Below are 27,366 nucleotides of genomic sequence, written 5' to 3'. Positions count from 1 at the left end.
TGACAGGATATGAAAGGTCCAATCACATCACAAAGCCAGAACATTGTTTTCAATCAAGAGCTTCATAAGATAACTTTTTACATTGTCCATTGTCCAACAGTCCGTAAAACTGGTAAAAGCAATCATTTTAGCACTTTCCTATCCAATTTCTGAAGTAACCAAATCGCCTCCAGCACTTTTTTTTTCTGGTGTGTGGGTGTGTGTGGAGGTGGGTGTTCCAGGGTGTGCTGCCGTTGCCTAGGATCCAGAGTCTGGGGGGTCTCTACCACCTCTCACTAGAGCATCAGGGGGCGGGGCCAGGGCCAACGCCAGCTCGTGCACTAAAACTCCACCCCCATTGCACGTACACCAGTGTATTTGTCTAATTACATGGCGCAGAGTGGTGCTGGAGGGGAATAAAGTATCGGAGTTTGTACAACACGTTGACCCACATAGGGTGATGCCAAGTCAGGCTCATGGAACATTCTGGAATTAAATATTATGAAACCCAGTGTACTACCGGCTAAACACCAAAATCAGTTCCTCATCTAGACAAAGGGCCTGATTCACAAAGCGGTGCTAACCCAGTTAGCACGCCTAAAAGACTTTAGGCGTGATAACCATTACACCACACTGGTGAAAAGCCAGTTTAGGTGTGATAACTTTAGGCGTGATATGTTTAGGTGTGATAAGTTTAGATCGTGCGCAAAGTCCCGCACGCAAAGCAGCACCATTAAACTCTATGCGAAGTGCACCAGACTTTGCTAGCGCAAAACTTTTGATTAGCTGTGCACTGCGGTGCTAGCCCAGTTGGTGCTATAGTTATCACGCCTAAACTTATCACACCTAAACTTATCACGCCTAAACTGAGTTTAGGCGTGATAAAGGGCTTTTCACCAACGTGCTAACTGTTAGCACCACTTTGTGAATCAAGTCCAAAAGCACTTATCATATATTGGTGATTTTCTAATGCTGTCACTTTATGCTGCTATTTCCAAATTCCTTTAGCTGTTCCAGCTGGCTACAATAGTTGTCTAGTGCACAGACTGCATGCAGAGACAGAGCTCCTATTGTTCAGTACACAACTGTATGTGCTGCTGATTCTGCTACTAAAGCTGCGTACTCACCGCCCATTGGGTTCTGCGCTGTCCCCTTGACAACGGTCATCAGTGACGGCTCTTCCTGACGGCGGGTATGCACGATGTCACGCGATACTATACACCGGGAGCGAACGAGACTTCAAGAGATCTCGGTACTTTGTACGGGAGTCGTCGGGGATCTTAGCGATCCGATACGCCGTGGTGGCCATTATTGCAGCGCGACGTTAAGCAACGTTCGCATGTTCATGTGCCCGTACCCATATCACGATATCGAGGAAACGACCGATTGGCGCTCAAAAAATCATTGGTCATTAGGAAAATGGCGACGTGGGTACTTAGCATAAGTACTGTCCATGCTTTGCCTCCATACTACCAACCCACTCTCAAGGTCCCACCTTAAAGGACAACTGAAGTGAAGAGGGATATGGAGGCTGCCATATTTATTTCTTTTAAAGCAATACCAGTTGCCTGGCCATCCTGCTGATCCTCTGCCTCTAATACCTTTAGCCATAGACCCTGAACAAGCATGCAGCAGTTTAGGTGTTTCTGACATTATTGTCAGATGTGACAAGATTAGCTGCATGCTTGTTTCTGGTGTTATTCAGACACCACTGCAGCCAAATAGATCAACAGGACTGCCAGACAACTGGTATTGTTTAAAAGGAAACAAATATGACAGCCTCTGTATATTTCTCGCTTCAGTTGTCCTTTAAGTTGAACAGAGGGCCAAGAACGGAGAGAGGTTACTACCTTGCCTAGTTACAACATGCTGACAAAAGGTGGTATTAGAGCAATTTCTAGTGAGAAGGTGTAAGAACTGGCTGTAGAGTGCAAGGCGGTCACCAATAGGAATACCGTGAAGCAAGAACAAGGTGTGTAGCTATTCCACCATACTTTAAAGCGAACCTGGACTCTAGCACATCACAAAATGAAAAGTCTTTATTCCACACATATTCATTCTTAATTGTGCTATACAAAATTTCTAGTTACACTGGTCCTTGTTGTCATCTGGAGACACAAGCAAATGCCTCTCCTTTTAATTATTGGAATACTTTTAGCTCACTATATACACCGGGCGCCTCCACCCCAGTGTTTTCCATATCAACCTCCACAGGAGGTTTAGATCTCAGATGGTTATGGCTAGCTGTGTGACAAGGGGGTGGAGCAGAGCAGACAATGAAGGTGGTACAGAAAATACCATCACAGCTGAAATGGTGGACTTGTACCAAATTAATGCTGAATCTAAACACATGCCTTTATTTCAGCCTCTCCGGCAGTGTTGCCAACTTGTCCTTTTAAACACCTACGCTTATGAATTATACTGGTCTTGTGGCTAGTTACATGCAATTTAGGCACTATGTGTAAGTAGCCCCAGAACCTGCATAACTTAGATATGTCAGTAAAAAGAACCAGAACAATTATTAATTGGCCTCAGGCTCCGTATCATCTTGGTTCAAACAACAATTACTTTATTGCACAAAATGATTCAAATCACAAAAAAGCTCCTGAATTGGAACCAATACACAGGTATCAGTTAAAAACTTATTTCTGCGCAGAAAGTCTCTACATTAAACCCACCAGAGCCTGCCCACATTACCCCTCTATAGATGCTAGGCTTGCGTGCATGGAGTCTGTCCTCGGACCGTTGTGCTCCATGCACCCAAGCCCAGACCACCTAACTGTCACACAACAGCACACCACCAAACACACAGCAGCTGCCTCCCCCTATTGGGGATAAGCCCGTTCAGGATGTAAAGCACAAATCTGCAGCACAAATGGATTAGCCAGTTTAAGCACAAAAAGGCAAGTTAGTTGACTTAGCAAGCCACATAGAGACAATGCTGCCCAGACATCATTCCTCCAGCATTAATCATGGATTATTATACTTGCGTTGGTCCACAGGGTATGGCTTCTCCCAGCTGGATGCCAGAGCGCTCTTTTCACCAGATGATCTGTGGCTGTTACTGTAGCGATCGTATTCTCTGTATGGGAGCCCAGTCTCTTCTTAATGCTTCCCAGTATTTCGCCTCAGTGCCACCTCACACGTGCCCCCTATTTGCGGGTTGCTGCACTCGGCTGCCATAGCCCTCTCATGCCCTTTAGTTAGCGATTGCTATTACCGGCTGACTGTGTCAGTGTATGGTGGCGGGGGACGCTAGTATAGCGTGGTGCGGGGTCAGGCTCCTCCTACCGACCAGTTTCGTGTCACATGACGCTTCATCAGGGCGTGATATGTCAGTATTTAAATGGATGATTTGGCAACCCTACTTTCTGGCCTGCTGGCAATTCTCCCCATATGTCATTCTATGCCACCCCACCCAGAAAGTGTTGCAGATAAAACAAGGCTTACAGAGCACATGCTCCCTCCCCATACCTCCCAACTTTCTGAGGTAAGAGACACCTTTAAGACACGCCTCTGTCACACCTCTAGGCACGCCCACACCACACCCTTAGTCACACAATCCACTAAGAAATCATAAGCAAAAGTCATGGTTTTATAAACCAACTGTTCCTTTTCATTATTAGTTTTCCTTCATATTAACTTTTGAAAACAAGAAATATGTTGCCATGGTGCTGCCGACACTCACTTAAACCACTTTAGAGTTTTGCCTGCTGTGTTTTGTCCTTTTGTTTCTTTTTGTTGTTTGTTTATACTGTTTGTGACTTTGTACGAAATTTCTCAAAAATAACTTTTTGTGAGAAAACAAGAAATATATCAGTTTAAAAGGGAGGGGAAAAAGCTTAGACACATTTTTTGAAGAGAAAAATACATCTATTTTCCTAGATCTGAACATCGGTCCTAAAAGAGGGACAAATGAGGAATAAACTGGGACAAGGGGAATCAATTTCTAGATTGCGTTTTGGTTAAGGAGACTGCCTTAGACATGGGAGACCAGGGTTTGATTCCTGGCTAGGCTCAGTACCTATTCAGTAAGGAGTCCTTAGGAGGTGTGCAGCACAGAACAGGGGGGGCAGAGAGTGTCGCCAAGAGGACACGCATGTCATGGAACAGGGAACATGCCTTTGGTCCCCCTTGAAATCTGCCTCGGGTACACTTTAAAGCAAACGGCAAGTGCCCTAGGTGAGCAGTCTGCTCCCCATTCCATTCCCATTTCTATACCTTTATCATTATCTCACATTTTAAATTCACTAAACATCACTGCATTTTGTAATACAGAAAACAGCTGATGTTACCAAACAGCAATACACTAAGGCTGTTATTGCATGGAAAAGACAATTACTGACTAGAGAGGTAAATTATCAACTTATGCGGTTAATACCTCAATAAAATGTCAATTCATTAACATTAGAGCATTCAGTAAAACAAGTGTGAAGTGTTCCATATTTTATCTCCATCCTGGAGCTGTCGGTAACTGTTAATCAGCCATTCAGTAACATGGAAAGGCTAAGGAGCCCGCCAGTAGGAGAAGCCACTCTAACTACTTACCCCACTGGTACCGATGCACTGCTGGGCGGGGCTTCAGAAAAGACTGATACAAAAAAATCAGAGGGACTAGAGGAGTCATGCAGTTTAAAGGGATGCCGGGAATGTCTTTACTCTTGTTGGAGAGATGCAGCCTCTTGCAAAGGAATGGCTCATGTTTTAGACAAAACATTTGTACTAGAAGATTCATCACAACTCTGGCCAAAAATGGAAGAACCTCACCATAGCAGAACACTGAAATCTGCTGAGACCTACTCCACAACTGGCTAGACATCTACGTTTTACTGAACAGGTCTTAGCGAACTGAAGTCATGTTTTTGGTAAACTACTAAATTTGTGTAAAAAAATCTAACACACCCAATACCTGTTATTTTTTAAGCCGTATGGCATTAAGTAGAAAAACTAGTGACAAATATTGATTTATTTTACCTCATTGGCCTGGCATTTCCATTTTTTGAATTAAGCTGTACAAGTCGTAACTTGACAGGGCCTGAAACCATAGTGAGAGCTTTGCTAGAAGGATCAAAGCACACTTGGGAAACTAACTTAGTTGGACAGAAACTTAAATAGTTTTATCAGTAATTCTCTCAGCCTGTACAGATTTCAACATGTTTCCTTGCCAACATTTTTTTAAATGAAAAAGTTAACTATGAAGTACCTCTGTCCTCTGGGCATAGCTGAGGGGAACAAAGTCGCAGCACATCCCTCCGTTACAGGCCAGTTGTCTGCACGGAGGTTTTCATTTGCTGTTCGGTGAAAATTCTCCCCAATTGTCCCAACTGGATGTTATCCATGCCATGTTTAGGGCAGGTGGAAGAGGTCACTAGTTTAGGATCACAACAGGGTGAAGCCTGGAACCCACTAGTAACCATTTTTAAGCGCTAGTGATTTGAAAAGCTCTTGCTAATGCTAATTTTAGTGATTTTTAGAAAATCACATCGCTCAAGTGGGATCACACCCATAGCATTACATTTGCAAGAGCTTTTAAAATCCCAAGCGCTTAGAAAAGCGCTGCTAGTGGGTTCCAGGCCTAAGATGAGGGCATGGGACACCTTTTAGTGTATTTTTGCACAAAAGTCATGCTGCAGCGTCATACTTTTAGTCACATGCCTAATACTTTTCAGGTCACATGTCAAAGGATTCATGATCACAAGAGATATTTTATTTTCATATTATGCTGATACTACCAGGGCCGGTTGTAGACTTTCTGCTGCCTGAACAAATGTTGGAGGCTGCGCTGCCCCTCTGGTCATGGTGATCTCTCACTGGTGATGGGGTTGCTTATGATGTCATAGGTAAGGGCAACAGGTGCCAGCGGTCAAATGAGGTAATCAAAGGAGGAATCCTCACACAGACTTTATGGGACTTTAACCACTTAAGGACTGCAGTCATAAAACCCCTTAAGGACCAGAGCCTTTTTCTCCATTCGGACCACTGCAGCTTTCACGGTTTATTGCTCAGTCATACAACCTACCACCTAAATGAATTTTACCTCCTTTTCTTGTCACTAATACAGCTTTCTTTCGGTGCTATTTGATTGCTGCTGCGAGTTTTACTTTTTATTATATTCATCAAAAAAGACATGAATTTTGTCAAAAAAATGACTTTTTTAACTTTCTGTGCTGACATTTTTCAAATAAAGTAAAATTTCCTATACATTTGAGCGCGAAAGTTATTCTGCTACATGTCTTTGATAAAAAAAAAACCATTCAGTGTATATTTATTGGATTGGGTAAAAGTTATAGCGTTTACAAACTATGGTGCCAAAAGTGAATTTTCCCATTTTCAAGCATCTCTGACTTTTCTGCGCACCTGTCAGGTTTCATGAGGGGCTAAAATTCCAGGATAGTACAAATTTCCCCCAAATGACCCCATTTTGGAAAGAAGACATCCCAAAGTATTCAGTGAGAGGCATGGTGAGTTCATAGAAGATTTTATTTTTTGTCACAAGTTAGCGGAAAATGACACTTTGTAACAAAAAAAAAAAGTTTCCATTTCTTCTAACTTGCGACAAAAAAAAATGAAATCTGCCACGGACTCACTATGCTACTCTCTGAATACCTTGAAGTGTCTACTTTCCAAAATGGGGTCATTTGTGGGGTGTGTTCACTGTCCTGGCATTTTGGGCGGTGCCTAATTGTAAGCACCCCTGTAAAGCCTAAAGATGCTCATTGGACTTTGGGCCCCTTAGCGCAGTTAGGCTGCAAAAAAGTGCCACACATGTGGTATTGCCGTACTCAGGAGAAGTAGTATAATGTGTTTTGGGGTGTATTTTTACACATACCCATGCTGGGTGGGAGAAATATCTCCGTAAATGACAATTGTTTTATTTTTTTTACACACAATTGTCAATTTATAGAGATATTTCTCCCACTCAGCATGGGTATGTGGAAAAATACACCCCAAAACACATTATACTACTTCTCCTGAGTACGGCGATACCACATGTGTGGCACTTTTTTGCACCCTAACTGCGCTAAGGGGCCCAAAGTCCAATGAGTACCTTTAGGATTTCACAGGTCATTTTGAGAAATTTCGTTTCAAGACTGCTCCTCACGGTTTAGGGCCCCTAAAATGCCAGGACAGTATAGGAATCCCACAAATTACCCCATTTTAGAAAGAAGACACCCCAAGGTATTCCATTAGGAGGATGGTGAGTTCATAGAAGATTTTTTTTTTTTGTCACAAGTTAGCGGAAATTGATTTGAATTGTTTTTTTTCACAAAGTGTCATTTTCTGCTAACTTGTGACAAAAATAAAATCTTCTATGAACTCACCATACTCCTAACGGAATACTTTGGGGTGTCTTCTTTCTAAAATGGGGTCATTTGTGGGGTTCCTATACTGCCCTGGCATTTTAGGGGCCCTAAACCGTGAGGAGTAGTCTTGAAACCAAATGTCGCAAAATGACCTGTGAAATCCTAAAGGTACTCATTGGACTTTGGGCCCCTTAGCGCACTTAGGGTGCAAAAAAGTGCCACACATGTGGTACCGCCGTACTCAGGAGAAGTAGTATAATGTGTTTTGGGGTGTATTTTTACACATACAGATGCTAGGTGGGAGAAATATCTCTGTAAATGACAATTATTTGATTTTTTTTACACACAATTGTCCATTTACAGAGAGATTTCTCCCACCCAGCATGGGTATGTATAAAAATACACCTCAAAACACATTATACTACTTCTTCTGAGTACGGCGATACCACATGTGTGACACTTTTTTGCAACCTAGGTGCGCTAAGGGGCCTAACGTCCTGTTCACAGGTCATTTTGAGGCATTTGGATTCTAGACTACTCCTAACGGTTTAGGGCCCCTAAAATGCCAGGGCAGTATAGGAACCCCACAAGTGACCCCATTTTAGAAAGAAGACACCCCAAGGTATTCCGTTAGGGGTATGGTGAGTTCATAGAAGATTTTTTTTTTGTCACAAGTTAGCGGAAAATGACACTTTGTGAGAAAAAAAAAACAATACATATTAATTTCCGCTAACTTGTGACAAAAAATAAAATCTTCCATGAACTCACCATACACCTAACAGAATACCTTGGGGTGTCTTCTTTCTAAAATGGGGTCACTTGTGGGGTTCCTATACTGCCCTGGCATTTTAGGGGCCCTAAACCGTGAGGACTAGTCTTGAACCCAAATGTCTCAAAATGACCTGTGAAATCCTAAAGGTACTCATTGGACTTTGGGCCCCTTAGCACAGTTAGGCTGCAAAAAAGTGTCACACATGTGGTATCGCCGTACTCAGAAGAAGTAGTATAATGTGTTTTGTGGTGTATTTTTACATATAACCATGCTGGGTGGGAGAAATATCTCTGTAAATGACACATTTTTGATTTTTTTTACACACAATTGTCCATTTACAGAGAGATTTCTCCCACCCAGCATGGGTATGTGTAAAAATACACCACAAAACACATTATACTACTTCTCCTGAGTATGGCGATACTACATGTGTGACACTTTTTTGCAGCCTAGGTGCGCTAAGGGGCCCAACGTCCTATTCACAGGTCATTTTGAGGCATTTGTTTTCTAGACTACTCCCTACGGTTTAGGGCCCCTAAAATGCCAGGGCAGTATAGGAACCCCACAAGTGACCCCATTTTAGAAAGACGACACCCCAAGGTATTCCGTTAGGGGTATGGTGAGTTCATAGAAGATTTTATTTTTTGTCACAAGTTAGTGAAAAATGACACTTTGTGAAAAAAACAATAAAAATCCAATTTCCGCTAACTTTTGACAAAAAATAAAATCTTCTATGAACTCATCATACACCTAACAGAATACCTTGGGGTGTCTTCTTTCTAAAATGGGGTCACTTGTGGGGTTCCTATACTGCCCTGGCATTTTACGGGCCCAAAACTGTGAGTAGTCTGGAAACCAAATTTCTCAAAATGACTGTTCAGGGGTATAAGCATCTGCAAATTTTGATGACAGGTGGTCTATGAGGGGGCAAATTTTGTGGAAACGGTCATAAGCAGGGTGGCCTCTTAGATGACAGGATGAATTGGGCCTGATCTGATGGCATTTGATGGCTAGGGGGGTGACAGGAGGTGATTGATGGGTGTCTCAGGGGGCGGTTAGAGGGGAAAATAGATGCAATCAATGCACTGGGGAGGTGATCGGAGGGGGATCTGAGGGTTTGGCCGAGTGATCAGGAGCCCACACGGGGCAAATTAGGGCCTGATCTAATGGGTAGGTGTGCTAGGGGGTGACAGGAGGTGATTTATGGGTGTCTCAAGGTGTGATTAGAGGGGGGAAATAGATGCAAGCAATGCACTAGCGAGGTGATCAGGGCTGGGGTCTGAGGGCGTTCTGAGGTGTGGGCGGGTGATTGGGTGCCCGCAAGGGGCAGATTAGGGTCTAATCTGATGGGTAACAGTGACAGGTGGTGATAGGGGGTGATTGATGGGTAATTAGTGGGTGTTTAGAGGAGAGAATAGATGTAAACGATGGATTTGGGAGGTGATCTGATGTCGGATCTGCGGGCGATCTATTGGTGTGGGTGGGTGATCAGATTGCCCGCAAGGGGCAGGTTAGGGGCTGATTGATGGGTGGCAGTGACAGGGGGTGATTGATGGGTGGCAGTGACAGGGGGTGATTGACAGGTGATCAGTGGGTTATTACAGGGAAGAACGAATGTAAATAATGCACTGGCGAATCGATAAGGGGGGGGTTGAGGGCAATCTGAGCGTGTGGGCGGGCGATTGGGTGCCCGCAAGGGTCTAATCTGATGGGTAACAGTGACAGGTGGTGATAGGGGGTGATTGATGGGTGATTGATGGGTAATTAGTGGGTGTTTAGAGGAGAGAATAGATGTAAACGATGGATTTGGGAGGTGATCTGATGTCGGATCTGCGGGCGATCTATTGGTGTGGGTGGGTGATCAGATTGCCCGCAAGGGGCAGGTTAGGGGCTGATTGATGGGTGGCAGTGACAGGGGGTGATTGACGGGTGATTGATGGGTGATTGATGGGTGATTGACGGGTGATTGACAGGTGATCAGGGGGGATAGATGCATACAGTACACAGGGGGGGGGGGGGGGGGTCTGGGGAGAATCTGAGGGGTGGGGGGGTGATCAGGAGGGAGCAGGGGGCAGTTTAGGGACTAAAAAAAAAAATAGCGTTGACAGATAGTGACAGGGAGTGATTGATGGGTGATTAGGGGGGTGATTGTGTGCAAATGGTGGTCTGGGGGGTGGGCAGGGGGGGGTCTGAGGGGTACTGTGGGCGATCAGGGGGCAGGGGGGGGCAGATCAGTGTGTTTGGGTGCAGACTAGGGTGGCTGCAGCCTGCCCTGGTGGTCCCTCGGACACTGGGACCACCAGGGCAGGAGGCAGCCTGTATAATACACTTTGTAAACATTACAAAGCGTATTATACGCTTCCTATCCGGGGATCGTCGGGTTAACAACCCGCCGGCGCTTCCGATTGGCCGGCGGGTTGACGTCGCGGGTGGGCGGAGCCTATTGCCGGTGGATGCGCGCGCATCCCAGCGCGCGATCCCCGGCCAGAGAGTGCCCCAGGACCTGACGCCAATCTGCGTTACGTGGTCCTGGGGCTGCCACTTTGCCGCCGCCAATATGAAGTAGGCGGTCGGCAAGTGGTTAAAGTATACCCAAGGTGACATGTGACATGATAAGATAGACATGTGTATGTACAGTGCTTAGCACACAAATAACTATGCTGTGTTCCTTTTTTTCTTTCTCTGCCTGAAAGAGTTAAATATCAGGTATGTAAGTGGCTGACTCAGTCCTGACTCAGACAGGAAGGGACTACAGTGTGACCCTCACTGATAAGAAATTCCCATTTTTATCTCATTCTTGCTCTCAGAAGCCATTTTTGCTAGGAAAGTGTTTTATAGTGGAATAAAGAGGAGATGGAGGAGAAAAGACAACATGATCTCATTTATACAGGTAAAATTTTAGGCTCTTCTTAGATATCCCTGAAGAGACATCTGACAGCTTGAAGAAATAATTATGAGAGGAGGAATAAGATCAGGAGTAAGTGTACAAGTTGCATTGAAGATTGAAAGAAGAAATTCGTTTATCAATGGAGACGGTGTAGAGAGAAAAGTGCATAGGGCCAAGGACACAGCCTTGGGGAACCACTGCAGAGAGGAGTGATGGAGAAGATGAGGCATTGCTGTGTATAACTTTGAAGGACCTCTTTGGCAAGCATGAAGAACTGGTAAGAAAGCAGTGTTCTGAAGAGTAGCATAATGTAAAGGTTTGCAGAGGCAGCAGAAGTCAAAAGCAGAGGCCTGATCAAGGAAGAGAACCAGTATATTGTGGTTGACTGTAAACCTGGTCTAGCATGATGGATACTCGGCAGTAAACAAAGGAGAAAGTATTGTCTAAATAAGCGAATGCAAACTCCATTTGAGACACTCCATTCATGATTGATTGCTTCTGCACATCACGGTCTGAGGTTTGGTGGCTAAAATATGATCAGCAGGCTTTGTTTCAGCAGGCATTTCTGGGTAAATTCTAGAGACTGGTCTGTAGATGGTAGACCAGCTGTGGCAGCTAGCACATGCTAGCAACAGACTGATACAGGGTGGGCAGCCAGTACAGAGGGGAGGCAGGCAGAATTTGGTCACTTTTAGCTCTACGGTGCAGGAGATGTGAGTCAGGAACCACCAGCAATGATGAACCAGTCCAAATCAATTAAATTTGCAAGTGCATACTTTGTCACTCACTCACTCATTTGCATAATAACAAGTATCAACCAGTAATTTGTCACCCAGGCCAACAATGCAGGATTGTCAACAATAGGTGGCACTTTAGCTCCCTGCTTATCTGGCTTAGGCCTCTTTCACATTACAACGCGTGCAGGAGAACGGCTCCTGCACGCGTTGAATAGGCTGCGGCTTGTTGTCGGGAATCTTGATCAACACAAAGTTTCGACTTTGCGTTAAAACGCTTAAAAAGGGCTGTAGTGTGAAAGAGTCCATATGCTTTGAAAAGGCCCCATTCACCATTATAATATTCGCCAACTGCATTATGCTATGATTGACCTGTATATTGGGTTTCTGTTCCCGCATCCACATGAAACCCCCTTTGGCCAGCAAAGGATACTAACTAGTAACTGGATTTATCACACTGCTGTGTAGAAAGGTGACTCTATAATGTACAGCAGTAAATGTGAAATATACTTTTAGTTGTCATGATTACTTTCCACAGTTTTTAGCTGGCAAGATCTGAGCAGGAAATAATATGTGCTCGCTGCAGGAGCAAGAGTGCCACCAACTGGCTCAGAATGTGAATCACACCTAGAATCACAATGTGCTCAAGTTAAATGTGTGTATGACTATGATAAAGACGTAAAAGGAGAAAGAGGAACAGCGTCAATGTTTATCATCTAAGGACCGCAGCTGAGAGAAAACTGTGTCCAATGTACAAGTATTAATGTAATTGAATCAGCACAGGTCACAAGTAGGTATGTGATACAATTCCACCGTGCTTCACATCTGAGGTATCAGGCCAATAAAAGGGAATCCCAGCATCCAAAAGGAGAAAGGCTTACCAGCCAGTAACAACCCACGTTATAAGGTTGTATACATAGCATGAGAATTCCAGTGGTCACTGAACTGTTCCAGTCTTTAACTGCGTAAAGTCATCCTCCAGATAGCATCGATATAAGCAGGGGCATAACTAGAAATCACCGGGCAGGGCCCCCTGCAGAAAAAAAAATCACTGCATCCCCCAGGCCCGCCCAGGGCCGTTTTGGGGAGCAGGAGGGGTCGCAGCATGAGGAGAGAGCATGGTTGCACATCGGGCTCTCCCCTCAGCATGCTCCCTTCCTGCAATTATCAGTGGCAGCAGCGTCGGCAGGAACACATACCTCTATCCACCCCGGAGGACCGATCTCCAAGTGCCTCACGCTACTTCCTGTTTAAACAGGAAGTAGCGTCAGACACTTAGAGAGCAGAACCTCCAGTGCCTGTAACGCATGGAAGTATGTGTTCCTTCCTTCCTGCCCGCCGCTGCTGCCACTGATAATTGCAGGAAGGGAGCACACTGAGTGGAGAGCCTGAGGTGAGGGGGGGGGGGGGGGACACTGTCCCCTCTCCCCACTGATGTGCAGTGCAGCCATGCTCTCTCCTCATGCTGCGGCCCCTCCTGCCGCCCAAAATTGCCTGAGCGGGTGCCACAGTGGGTGCAGAGGTTGCATCCCCTATTGTAGAGTGACCAGATTTTTGTGGGTCCAACCTGGGACGGGGAGGGGGGGCGGCGCGCTGAGCGCGCCGCGGCGAAAAGTGGGGAGGACTGAGGAGTGCGCATCGACGAAGACTGGGGAGAAAGATGGGCGTGGTCATGCCATTGTATGGGCGGAGCTAACGTAATGATGTAACAGCGAGGCATAAGAAAGCAGTGTTTACGCCATGATGTGGATAAACGAGACTTTGCATCATGGGTGTGCAGAAACTGTGTGATGCTAATAGTATACCGTAACCACAAAGCAGCAAACATAGCCACCTATGACCATTAAATAATAAATGCAGTAACAGTTACCCCGGACACCAGAAAATAAACGCAATGGGCAACATGTCAGCACAAAATAAATGCAATGCGGGCAACATGTCAGTACAAAATAAACGCAATGCGGGCAAAGATGTCAGTACAAAATAAATGCAATGCGGGCAAACATTTCACCAGAAAATGAACGCAATACGGGCAAACATTTCACCAGAAAATGAACGCAATGCGGGCAAACATTTCACCAGAAAAGAAACGCAATGCAGGCAAACATTTCACCAGAAAAGAAACGCAATGCAGGCAAACATTTCACCAGAAAAGAAACGCATTGCGGGCAAACATTTCACCAGAAAAGAAACGCAATGCAGGCAAACATTTCACCAGAAAAGAAACGCATTGCGGGCAAACATTTCACCAGAAAAGAAACGCAATGCGGGCAAACATTTCACCAGAAAAGAAACGCAATGCAGGCAAACATTTCACCAGAAAAGAAACGCAATGCGGGCAAACATTTCACCAGAAAAGAAACGCAATGCAGGCAAACATTTCACCAGAAAAGAAACGCAATGCGGGCAAACATTTCACCAGAAAAGAAACGCAATGCAGGCAAACATTTCACCAGAAAAGAAACGCAATGCGGGCAAACATTTCACCAGAAAAGAAACGCAATGCGGGCAAACATTTCACCAGAAAAGAAACGCAATGCAGGCAAATATTTCACCAGAAAATTAACGCAATGCGGGCAAACATTTCACCAGAAAAGAAACGCAATGCGGGCAAACATTTCACCAGAAAAGAAACGCAATGCGGGCAAACATTTCACCTGGAAAAGAAACGCAATGCGGGCAAACATTACACCTGGAAAAAAAACGCAATGCAGGCAAACATTTCACCTGGAAAAAGAAACGCAATGTGGGCAAACATTTCACCAGAAAAGAAACGCAATGCAGGCAAACATTTCACCTGAAAAAGAAACGCAATGCGGGCAAAAATTTCACCTGGAAAAGAAACGCAATACGGGCAAACATTTCACCTGGAAAAGAAACGCAATGCGGGCAAACATTTCACCTGGAATAGAAAGCATTTACTCACCTGGCAGAAGTCTCCGGCCTCTGGCGCGCTGCTCCCGGGACCACCTTCCTCCTGAAGTCTCCCGCGCTGACAGCCTGGCAGAGCAGGGCTACGGCAAGATGGCGCCCGAAGCCCTGTACTGGAGACACAAATAGTCTCCAGTACAGGGCTTCGGCAGCCATCTTGCCGTAGCCCTGCTCGCCTGCCGGTGTCGGAACAGACACCGGAAGAGGAGGCTGGAGCGGGGCTGCGGGCAATGAACTGGCACGGCGTCTATAGACGCCGCTGCCAGTTCATAAGGATAGAGTGGCCAGAGTTCCGAGGCCGGGACGTCCCGCTGCTGAAAGCGGGACGTTTCCTGGGACCTCATGCAGCCTGGGACAGCGGACCCCGAATCCGGGACGTGTCCCGGGCAATCCGGGACGTCTGGTCACTCTACCTATTGTTATGCCCCTGGGTATAAGATCGATGATGTATCATAAAAGGATAAAAAAAAAAACCAGCATTACTAAGTGTAGACCGCTTTATTGAGGATAAATGAACCATAAAATCATAAAAGACATAAAAAGAGTACTCACAAACAGGGCCCAAAGTTATGGGTATACCAAATTAAAATAGCACGTGTATACTGGCCAGTGGTAGGAACAAGAATATGAGGTGTCGCTCGTCTCCTTCCAAAGGAGCACTATTTTATTTCAGGGTACCCATAACTTTGGGGCCCGTATGAGAGTACTCTTTTTATGTCTTTTATGATTTTTGGTTAATTTATCCTCAATAAAGCGGCCTACACTTAGTACTGCTGTTTCTATTATTTTATGATATATCATCGATCTTATACCGATGCTATCTGGAGGACGACTTTACGCAGTTAAAGACTGGAATAGTTCTGTGACCACTGGGATCCTCATGCTATGTATACAACCTTATAACGTGGGTTGTTATTGACTGGTAAGCCTTTTTCCCTTTGGGTGCTATGATAAAGACGTGTCTATTATTTGTTTTAGGTTTTCTGGGGGGTCTGTAGGTGATAAAAGAATATATGAACTTATCTCTTGAATTAAGCCAAACAGAGACTTACATTATATTTATTGTGTGAAACAAAGAAGTGAATGTAGTATGTCACTGCTTCTCTCTGTGTTGAGGATATATCCTTTAGGCTTCATTTTTGTCTGTGCGTTGCCGATTGTGTTTTCAGCAATGCACAGTGATAAGATACGCAGAACCACCAGAAGTGCATAGACTGGACGGTCTGATGTCCCCATCCACACTGTGAAATCACAATGCATGGTTGCATGCATTCCATTTGCACTGCGATCCCATTCATTATAAATGGAATTTCAAACGCAGCGGGGAAAACCGCAGTGACCTGCGTCATGACAGCCACCTGCAATGTACGCACCATGCAGATGGAAACGGGGCCTAAAACATGGTATATAACATATATAATGATCATACATGGGACGTTTCACACGGATGGCTCCTGGCAGCTTGTTTCACTACACTCAACCGCTCTTGAAAGGTTAGGATCGTGGCATGGCTGTTTCAAACCGAAAATTGCTTGAAAAAAATATCGCAATCGCTGAGCATTTAGCAATTGCAATTTTTCTGCAATTAAATTTTTTAATTCTTATTTGGGAAACGAGAATCATAACGTGAATAGTCCCAAAATGTTGCCCGGTGATCGCAATGCTGCAGTGTGAATACTTCCACAGGGAGACAATGTTCTAGCACTTTAACAATCATTGGCGATTGGCAAGTGCAGCGCAATCGCCCCCCCAGTGTGAAACAACCCTTAGGCATTTTATAGGCAATGGTAAAATTAGGCATGAGGTTGGATTGAGAAGCGTTGTCAGATGCCACTCAGTAACATTAAACCTGTAGGGAAATTAACTGGCAGAATTTCCTGATCATTTTGGGTGAAAGTCTAAAATTTGTGACAGTGATCTGTCAGAAAGGATCACTTTTTACTCCCACTCCCATGTCTTCACATTTACAATATTTTGCACGCGCTTCACCCCTCGTCTGGAATGCCCTCCCACAACACATCTGTCACTCGCCAACATTTGTTACTTTTAAACACTCCCTAAAAACTCACTTGTTACGACAAACATACGCATTACCTTAGGCCACTTCCCCGTTGTCCTAAGACCAAATTGCACTCCTACTAGATATCCTAAAACACACTGCCTCTATGTGTGTTGTATACTAGCCCCTCTCCCCCCCATTCCTTTAGATTGTAAGCTTGCAAGGGCAGGGCTCTTTCCCCCTTTTGTGTCCTGGAAATCATTATACATTTTAATCATCATGTTACTTTTATCCCTGTTATTACCAATTTTATATTTTGTATCGGTTTTGTAGTTTGTCACCAATTATGTATATTGGTGTACACCATTGTCTGTATTATTATGTACCTCATGTTCGTTTCTTACTTTGTACAGCGCCACAGAATATGTTGGCGCTTTATAAATCAATAATAATAATAATAATGTATTTTGTTCCATTTTGGAACGTCACAGGAAATACCTGCATAATGGTGCCACTTGCACATCAGACCCTTTCCCAGCATCAGTCTAGAGCAGCGTTGACCAACCCTGTCCTCAAGGCCCACCAACAGTGCATGTTTTGCAGAAAACCACAAACTTTTACAAGTGAGGTAATTAGTGTCTCAGTAGAGCTGATTAACTACATCTGTGGATTTCTACAAAACATGCAGTGTTGGTGGGCCATGAGGACAGGGTTGGGGAACACTGGTCACTTTAGAGGATTGTGTCTGAGGACCTCATATAAAAACACTGAAAAGCCAAATGCGCAGTTGGCGGATTATTTTTCTCAGGGCGTCTCATATCACAGTCACAACAGCTGAGGGGCTATTATCCTGTCGCAGTATCGTCATAAATGATCATGCTTGAGCTTTCAGTCTATTTGCTTATTTTCAGTATTGGTAATGCTTATATCATGTGCTATCAGTCAGCAGGGTTGTGATCCCAGTACTTCACAAACTACAGAAAGTCACAAGGCTTAACCACTTCGCCGCTGAGGGGTTTTACCCCCTGACCACCAGAGCAATTTTCACCTTTCAGCGCTCCTTCCATTCATTCGTCTATAACTTTATTATTACTTATCCCAATGACATTACCTATATCTTGTTTTTTCCGCCACCAATTAGGCTTTCTTTAGGTGGGACATTATGCCAAGAATTATTTTTTTCTAAATGTGTTTTAATGGGAAAATAGGAAAAATGTGGGGAAAAAAATAATTATTTTTCAGTTTTCGGCCATTATAGTTTTTAAATAATGCATGCTACTGTAATTAAAACCCATGAAACGTATTTACCCTTTTGTCCCGGTTATAAAACCATTTAAATTATGTCCCTATCACAATGTTTGGCGCCAATATTTTATTTGGAAATAAAGGTGCATTTTTTTCAGTTTTGCGTCCATCCCTAATTACAAGCCCATAGTTTATAAAGTAACAGTGTTATACCCTCTTGACATAAATATTTAAAAAGTTCAGTCCCTAAGGTAACTATTTATGTATTTTTTTTAATTGTAAATTTTTTAATTTTTTTTTAATTACAAAAAAAAAAAAAATGGGGAGTGTGGGAGGTAATGAGTTAATTTTATGTGTAAAAGTCATTTATTTGTATGTGAAAAATGTGTAGGGTGTAGTTTACTATTTGGCCACAAGATGGCCACAGTAACTTTTTGTTTTAATGCGACCTCCAAGCTTCCTTCCGGAAGCTTGGAGGAAGAATAAGGAGGCTGGACACGTGAGTTTTTTCTCACAATGATCGTGCTGCCCATAGGAGAGCAGCTGATCATTGCGGGGCTTAGATCAACGAACGGGAATGGATTTTCCCGTTCATTGATCTCTGGGCGAGCGGGCGGCGGCGGTTTTACTAGCGGCGGGCGGCGTGTTTACGAGCGGGAGCGCGGGCAGCGCCGGGAACGCGGAAAGTACGTGTTTCTCCGTCCCTGGTTTTTAAAGGATGGAAAAAGGGGCGGAGAAATACGTACGCGCGGGGGTAAAGTGGTTAAAGAAAGTCACAAGGCTTAAAGAGAAACTCCGACCAAGAATTGAACTTTATTCCAATCAGTAGCTGATACCCCCTTTTACATGAGAAATCTATTCCTTTTCACAAACAGACTATCAGGGGGCGCTGCATGGCTGATATTGTGGTGAAACCCCTCCCACAACAAACAAGAAAAGTAACTACTCTTGGCAGTTTCCTATCTGTGAACCTTGCTGCTGTTTCCAACTGCCACAAAATCATGCAGCAGCTACATCACCTGCCAGCAGTAAAAATGTCACCATGTAATAAATGTCATAATGTAAATCAGGGATTTAAAAGATTTTACAATGGGCAAACACTGACTAAATCATTTAGACATAATTATTGTAAAAATTGAGCTTTTTTATTACATTATTTTCACTGGAGTTCCTCTTTAAGGCCCAAACCACTACATGATTTTCTAATATTGGTTAGATGCAGTAGCTGACGTGGCTACAGTACCAAGGGCCCAAGTGTGTAACTTACAGTGCCACACCCAGCACCATCTAGATATATATATTGGAATCCCTTCATAGTAAACTCCAAGGGACCCGGATAAGTAGATTACTATACCAGAAGTTGACTTAAAGTGGACCCAAATTAAAAATACAAGATTTCAGAAATAAAATCTATTTTCTAAATTATAATAATAAATAGCAGCTTTTTTTCCAGCTGCATGATGACAAATATAAAATATTTTACATTTATTGGAGGAAACCCTCCCTTCCTTTCATATTGCCGGGACAGAATCCGGCAAACTGGTGGAGTAGGTGGTGTCCGGCAAAGTAGAATTGCTAATGGCTGCCCCTAGTATAACCCTAGCTATGAAAAGAGAAGGGTAAAAACATGCACTGAAATGCTCATAGGCTTGAAGGAGTGCTTATTTATCTTTGTATGTGTCAGAGTGGTGCAACTACATATTTTGAAATAAAAAAATGTTTGGTTTGGGTCCGCTTAAACAGAAATAGTCACACTTAAGCACATCAGGTAACTACAGTCAATGATCGGAAGAATTTTTTTTCTTTTAATGCTTCAGCGAGCGAGCACAGGCAGTGTCTAAGATCAAAATGCACAGTGCTCAGTATGCAGGGATGTGCATGCAATAATCATGCAGCAGCTTGCACAGGAAGCATAGGTCTCATCAGTTAATGCATGTACAGTAGTGATACAGTACTGATAGTGTGCTCCTCTGTCCACATTTCTGTGCAGTCTGGATGATGTTGCAGCCATGCACGAACAAGTCACAGATGACAGGCAATTCCCTCAGTAATCAGGTAGCAGCTTACACAGGAAGCATAAGTCTCAATGGTTGGTGGTTTTGAGGGAATCCACGCAGGCCCAGAGTAGTGTGCTGTGCAGATAGCGAGCAGGCTACAAGTGGCTGTCATCCTGCCCACAGCTCATGGGTCTCTGACTGATGTATGACTCATGCCCAGCCCACTCTCCACTATAGCAGGAGACAGAATACTGAAAGTCATTGGGAGTTATATAATATGTTACGCCCAGAACCCAAAGTCTGGCCACTTTAGGTTCTGGCCGGTCAAAACTAGAAATGACCATCTCATTGCGGCCAATGTGCAAAAACAAATTGAATCCTGGCGGCTTTCTCTCCCTGGCTCCTCCCTCTGCCGCCCTCCTACTTACCTAAGGAGAGGGAAGGCTCTGGGTCCTGTAAGCAATGTTCCCCAACCCTGTCCCCAAGGGTCAAAGCCAACCAACAGTGCATGATGTAGGTAATCAGCTCTGCTGAGACACTAATTACCCCACCTGTGAATGTTTGAGGTTTCCTACAAAACATGAACTGTTGGTGGCTGTTGAGGACAGGGTTAGGGAAACGGTGCTGTAGAGCCTTCCCGCTTCTCTCATGGTCCCCGTTTCAGCGCCGTTTCCCCCGTAGCAGTATTGGACCAATTTGGTCTAATACTGCTGTCCCCACTGCTGAAGGGAGGCATAGGAAGTCTTTGGAAGCCCGAGCTCTACCAAAGACGAGACGCTCCAAGCTACGCACGCCTGAGCGCCCTCTCTTGCGTGGCTCTATAACTTATAGAGTCTACAGGACCCAGAGTCTTCCCTCTCCTTAGGAAAGTAGCTGGCTTTTTATATATAGGGATATAAAGGGACTATATATATATATATATATATATATATATATATATATATATATATATATATATATATATATATATATATATATATATATATATAGTCCCTTTTTGGGAGCCCTGTCCCTCTGTCGGTCTTTCACCCTCATTTGTCCCTCTTTCAGGACATTGTCCCTCTTTTTATGTAAATATATATATTTCTATACTAAAAATGTGTTTGATTGACTCTAAACTTTATTCCCAACCTTTAAATTGATATATTACTAATTTTAAAATGTTACTATGAAGGAAAATGAGCCAGGATAGAAAGAACCAGTGTGGTTTGAATTATAAAACAACATATGTTTCTTATGAAATCTTTATGGTACGCGTGACTAGAGGCGTGGTGAGGGCGTGGCCAGGGTTGTGGAAGGGGTGTGGCTTAAGTGTCCCTTTTTCTCATCTCAAAAAGTTGGGAGGTATGTATATATATATGACTTCCAATGACTTGAAGGGGCCAAACAACAGGTTTACTATAACAGAAGTTCTATTATATCTGGGTTTACTATACAAGGAGTTAATCCCATATACTTATAATGGGGCTTGGCCGGGACCTGGACACCTAGTTTATTGTACCCGAATGTTAAATACATCAGTTTACTATAACGAGATTTACTGTACTGTAATGCCCAAAATCGCTCTCAGGACGTTTGCAGTGCGAAAGAAGTCTGAGCAGGGGAAGGAAATAGCTAGTTAATGATTACCACTATGCAAAGTGCATAGTGAGAACATACCCACTAAAGAGTCAATAAAGAGCTAATGCAGCAGCTGAAGGCAGGCCCCAGGTGGTAGACCCCTCAGGCCCAGGGCCCCTGGTGCAACTGCAACATCTGCATTCCCTATTGCTACACCACTGGTGAAATGTTCATTAAAGCTTACAAACTAGGCCATCATTTCATTGATTTTGACAGAATTAACAAAAGTTTATCAGAAAATGGGTGGAAGAGTAGGAGGGGATTAGAAGGGTGAAGCCCCCAAAATACCAAATGCTGCAGCAGTAACCCCAAAGTAGCAAATGCAGTCTCTATGACCATCAAATAATAACTGCAGCAACCATTACCACTGACACATGAATTGCAATAACCGTTACCTCTAACAAATGAAATGCAACTACCGTTACCTCTGACACATGAAATGCAGCAGAAAACAATTACTCCGACTTTGAAAACTGTAAATGAGGCAAACATTAGCTCATGCGGCCACAGAGTCCCACGGCTGGGACATCCGGGCGGCCAAAAGTGGGACATAAACTGGGACACATTGCAGCCTGGGACAGGGGACCCTGAACCAGGCATTCGGAGTGCGTGGAAATTCCGACACATCGCTTGCGTGCACTTTGGCACGGATGTCAACGGCCGCAGCACAATAGGACCCAACAGAAAATCGCATCACTAACGGCTGCCTTTAGTTTTGGGTGACTGACTATCAACGTCTACTGCCCAATGAAGCTCATTATACCAATAATATTAACAACTTACACGCTGCAGCCTTTACTTGACCCCACCAGCTTACCTTCATTTATAGATAGAAGAACATTAAATAGAGATATGAAATGTGCACATTTTTATGTAATATGCTTTTATGAGTACTTTTGCAGCTCCCAATCTCATAACTCGTAACCTGAGTATGAAGGCAATACGTACGTTAGCTTTCCTACTTTCCTATTCAGTTACAAACCTTCATGCAGCATAACTGTATAACCGTCTTCCACAAGGGGGCGGTGTGGCTCCGCGCAGCTGCAGTTACGTTGTGGAAAACGCACCAATTGTGACGTTTACAAGATGAGAGAGAGAGAGAGAGAGAGAGAGAGAGAGAGAGAGAGAGAAAGAGAGAGAGAGAGAGAGAGATTGAGAGAGAAGAAGAGAGAGAGAAAAAGAGAGAGAGAGAAAGAGAGAGAACCTGCGCGTGCGCGATAGAGTCAAAATGAATACTGGTGAGGCATTATTGCGCTGATAGATATACCTCGGCCCCACAAAGTCATGGGTGAATGCTACTCCTGTTGCTGCTAGTCTGGAAGCAAAACTTTTTTTAAAAAATGAGAACTCACCGAAGGGTGACTATCCATCCCGCGTGACTTTGAGAGTTGATGTTTTGTTGCAGCCCATCAGATCCGGTTCCATGGTGTAATGGTTAGCACTCTGGACTTTGAATCCAGCGATCCGAGTTCGAATCTCGGTGGGACCTGTGTTTTGTTACTAGTTTGCTATAGGAAGCAAGAAAAAAATTGTTACTAGTTTGCTATAGGAAGTAAAAAAAAATTGTGTTTTGACTAAAACTGTGAATTTATATAGGTGTTGAAATTTGGACTTTTTGCAAAAAAACATCAAGGTCCCACCGAGATTTGAACTCGGATCGCTGGATTCAGAGTCCAGAGTGCTAACCATTACACCATGGAACCACATGATTCAACTTTGTCTAGCAAGGGTAAAGTGGATGCAGCATAGCGCTGTGTGTGCTTCTGGGGGTGAATATCTGAGTTCACTCTATGTACAATAAGTTATTCTGCAGGAAGTTCTTAGCTTGCAACTATTGACAGAGAGACACGGGATACGGAAGTCAATGTGCTGTGTGTACTTCTGAAGGTGGATATCTGAGTTCACTCTATGTACAATAAGTTATTCTGCAGGAAGTTCTTGGCTTGGAACTATTGACAGAGAGACACAGGATACGGAAGTCAATGTGCTATGTGTGCTTCTGAAGGTGGATATCTGAGTTCACTCACTATGTACAATAACATTCTGCAGGAAGTTCTTGGCTTGGAACTATTGACAAAGAAACACAGGATACGGAAGCCGAGGTATGGCAGTGTTCTGTACATTCTGTTCCCAACAAAAATGCAGAACTTGCAGAAATGGCCGGTTAGCTCAGTTGGTTAGAGCGTGGTGCTAATAACGCCAAGGTCGCGGGTTCGATCCCCGTACGGGCCATGATGTTTTGTACTTTTTACTGCAAGACGAAAATTTATTTTTTTAAAGACAGGATACCTCAGTCCATGTACTATTGATCAAATTTTCAGCCTGCAGGTTAGCAACTGTTGCTATGGAGGGGTCAGAAGGGCAGCAGTAGGACACACTATGGAGTAGCATTCATTATTGCCCATAGCCCCACTTTACCTAAAACAGTCCCTGATTGTTGCAATGATCTGAACAAAACAATTTTTTAATCAGATGCGATCTTTCTATGCACTTTTTACGATCGTAAGGCCACATACACACATCAGACCATAGTCTTTTGAAAATGAAAGATCACAGACCAATTTTACCCCCTTCCATGTAGTATGAGAGCCATACTCTACACAGCCTATTCTATGGAGCTGAACTCCCCATCAGAAAAAAATCTTTGCAAGATGCTGTACACATGCAACAGATCAGTATCTGCAAAAGATCAGTTCCTGCCAAAAATCCATTCCTGCAAATTGCAATGATAGTCTATGAGATCTGCAGATCATCATACACACATGATGTAACTGACATTCATCTGCAGATCGGATCCACCAGGATGGATTTTCAGATCTGTGGATGATTGCTTGATCTGCAGATGAATGTCAGTTAAATCATGTGTGTATGATGATCTGCAGATCTCATAGACTATGAATGCAATTTGCAGGAATGGATTTTTGGCAGGAACAGATCTTTTGCAGATACTGATCTGTTGCATGTGTACAGCATCTTTGTGTGCAGCATCTTGCAAAGATTTTTTTCTGATGTGGAGTTCAGCTCCATAGAAAAGACTGTGTAGAGTATGGCTCTCATACTACATGAAGGGTGGTAAGATTGGTCTGTAATCTTTCATTTTCCAAAGACTATAGTCTGATGTGTGTATCCAGAAGTTAATTATCAATTGCTCCCATAAATGGGTCAATTAGGGCATAATCACTCTTCAGATGCGATCGTAAAATCCATTTTTACAGATCGATTACATTTTCTGTTCCAATCGTCCATAGAGTAAGTTGACATCGATTTTCGTCACACCCTGCAGTTTTTTGTACAATTTGATTGTAAAAGTGCGACAAAAGATCGCAACTGATGAAAAAAAATAGTACAGTTATGGGCACCTTATTATTATTTATTGTACTTATAAAGCGCCAACATATTATGCAGCGCTGGACATTAGTTTAGGTTACAGACAATCAGGGCAGAGACGAGAGAGGCTCCAGCCTCAGGGCACAGTGTAGGAGGGGGGCACACAACTCACTTAGCTATCATTCCCCTATTGTGGAATTGGGTAGGAGGCGCCCGGTCTAGGAAGTGTCACAGTATGGGATAACACTGTAATGGTAGGTTCATCCAATTACATTAACATATGGATTGATAAAATATGGAATAATAAAATTGTCCTACCTCAAGGATGTTTGGCAGGGCATAAAGACTCACAGGAGTCACGATAAGATATTCGAGATTTTTATTTTTACAAATGATGCACTTTGACAACGCGTTTCTCGGCCAAATGCCGCTTCTTCAGGTCAGTACAAGTGCCTGTAAGCTCTGTGGATAACGTGTCCGGGCGCCCGGACACGTTATCCACAGAGCTTACAGGCACTTGTACTGACCTGAAGAAGCGGCATTTGGCCGAGAAACGCGTTGTCAAAGTGCATCATTTGTAAAAATAAAAATCTCGAATATCTTATCGTGACTCCTGTGAGTCTTTATGCCCTGCCAAACATCCTTGAGGTAGGACAATTTTATTATTCCATATTTTATCAATCCATATGTTAATGTAATTGGATGAACCTACCATTACAGTGTTATCCCATACTGTGACACTTCCTAGACCGGGCGCCTCCTACCCAATTCCTAAGTAGCCGCACTCCCTTATATATGTCATATTTGAGGGTGATTTGAGTCGAATTTCTCGACTAAAAATCAACTTTTACTAGGAGCAGCGACCAGCCGGGAATTACAAGGCCGAGTGGAGACGGTACTTCTCCACCTGCTGACACAAGTGGTTGCCTTTGCTGCAACCCTGACTTGTGAGTATATAACTTCTTTTACTTGCACCTTTCCGTATATACTAACGTTATTGCACCAGAGTGGGCTCCCGGACTTGTCTGTGTTTTTCTCGTCGCCTCTACATAGTAATTCCCCTATTGTGTTTGAAGTAGAGAGAAATAAAAGGCGATACATGGCGGTGACTGCAAGCCAGATAACTAGAGAATAAAGTGTTTGGGGCCCTGGGGCACCTCTTAGTCTAATAACAATCAGTGTGTGACAGATGGGGTGGTAAGGATGGAGGGGTGCACTTTGGTGTCTCAGCCTTGGGTGCTGGAGGACCTTGTCCCGGCGCTGCAGACAATATTTAGGGGTGACATACGGCAATATGACAATACAGGAATACAAGAAAGACCAGATCATGCAGCACAGTAGGAGTACAAGGTAATGCTTAGTCAGTCACTGGATAGGAGCATGGAGATTAGGCAAGTTAGGTTCACTCAGATGCATAGCATGGGTTCACAGTAATGGAGGTGCATGATCAGGTAGGACACAAAAGGAGGCGGACCCTGCCCAAAGGCTTACAATCTAGAGCAGGGGTCTCAAACTCGCGGCCCGCGGGCCATTTGTGGCCCTCGATACAATATTTTGTGGCCCTCGCCGGCAAAAGCTTCCTTAAAGTTCGCTTCAGTGCTCCCAAGTAATCCGCCGCATCCCCACCGCAAAACAAGGGCTGCAGAGCCCCCAAATCGCCCAGGGAGCAATCCGCCGGCATTTCCTGGAAGGGGCAGAGCTTTCAGCTCCAGCTATGCCCCGCCTGACGTCAATCGCCGCCTCACCCCGCCCCTCTCTGTGAAGGAAGAATGAGAGGGGCGGGCAGAGGCGGCCATGCGCCGCGACTGTGAAATTCCTTATGCGGCCCAGCATTATCCTGACTTTGCCTCCTGCGGCCCCCAGGTAAATTGAGTTTGAGACCCCTGATCTAGAGGAACCTTATGTCTAAAGGCTCATACACACATCAGACTATAGTCTTTTGAAAATGAAAGATCACAGACCAATCTTACCACCCTTCATGTAGTATGAGAGCCATACTCTACACAGTCTTTTCTATGGAGCTGAACTTCACATCAGAAAAAAATCTTTGCAAGATGCTGCACACACAGATGCTGTACAGACACAAAAGATCAGTATCTGCAAAAGATCTGTTCCTGCCAAAAATCCATTCCTGCAAATTGCAATGATAGTCTATGAGATCTACAGATCATCATACACACATGATTTAACTGACATTCATCTGCAGATCAAGCAATCATCTGCAGATCTGAAAATCCATCCTGGTGGATCTGATCTGCAGATGACTGTCAGTTAAATCATGTGTGTATGATGATCTGCAGATCTCATAGACTATCATTGCAATTTGCAGGAATGGATTTTTGGCAGGAACAGATCTTTTGCAGATACTGATCTTTTGTGTCTGTACAGCATCTGTGTGTGCAGCATCTTGCAAAGATTTTTTTTTGATGTGGAGTTCAGCTCCATAGAAAAGACTGTGTATAGTATGGCTCTCATACTACATGAAGGGTGGTACGATTGGTCTGTGATCTTTCATTTTCAAAAGACTATGGTCTGATGTGTGTATGTGGCCTAACAATCATGATCTGATTA

At 44.0% G+C, this 27,366-nt stretch overlaps 3 non-coding genes across 3 annotated transcripts; 2 read left to right on the top strand and 1 right to left on the bottom strand.

Annotated features, from left to right (window-relative positions):
- The first annotated feature begins 22,885 nt into the window (after positions 1–22,885).
- Positions 22,886–22,957, top strand: TRNAQ-UUG (transfer RNA glutamine (anticodon UUG)). The gene has a single exon. It is a non-coding gene; the product is annotated as a tRNA-Gln (tRNA).
- Positions 22,958–23,099: 142 nt separating this feature from the next.
- Positions 23,100–23,171, bottom strand: TRNAQ-CUG (transfer RNA glutamine (anticodon CUG)). Its single transcript has one exon. It is a non-coding gene; the product is annotated as a tRNA-Gln (tRNA).
- A 455-nt stretch (positions 23,172–23,626) lies between these two features.
- Positions 23,627–23,700, top strand: TRNAI-AAU (transfer RNA isoleucine (anticodon AAU)). The gene has a single exon. It is a non-coding gene; the product is annotated as a tRNA-Ile (tRNA).
- The last annotated feature ends 3,666 nt before the right edge of the window (positions 23,701–27,366 follow it).

This window comes from Hyperolius riggenbachi, chromosome 11 (assembly GCF_040937935.1).
Source record: "Hyperolius riggenbachi isolate aHypRig1 chromosome 11, aHypRig1.pri, whole genome shotgun sequence".
Taxonomy (NCBI): domain Eukaryota; kingdom Metazoa; phylum Chordata; class Amphibia; order Anura; family Hyperoliidae; genus Hyperolius; species Hyperolius riggenbachi.
This window is presented reverse-complemented; position numbering and strand designations above follow the sequence as displayed.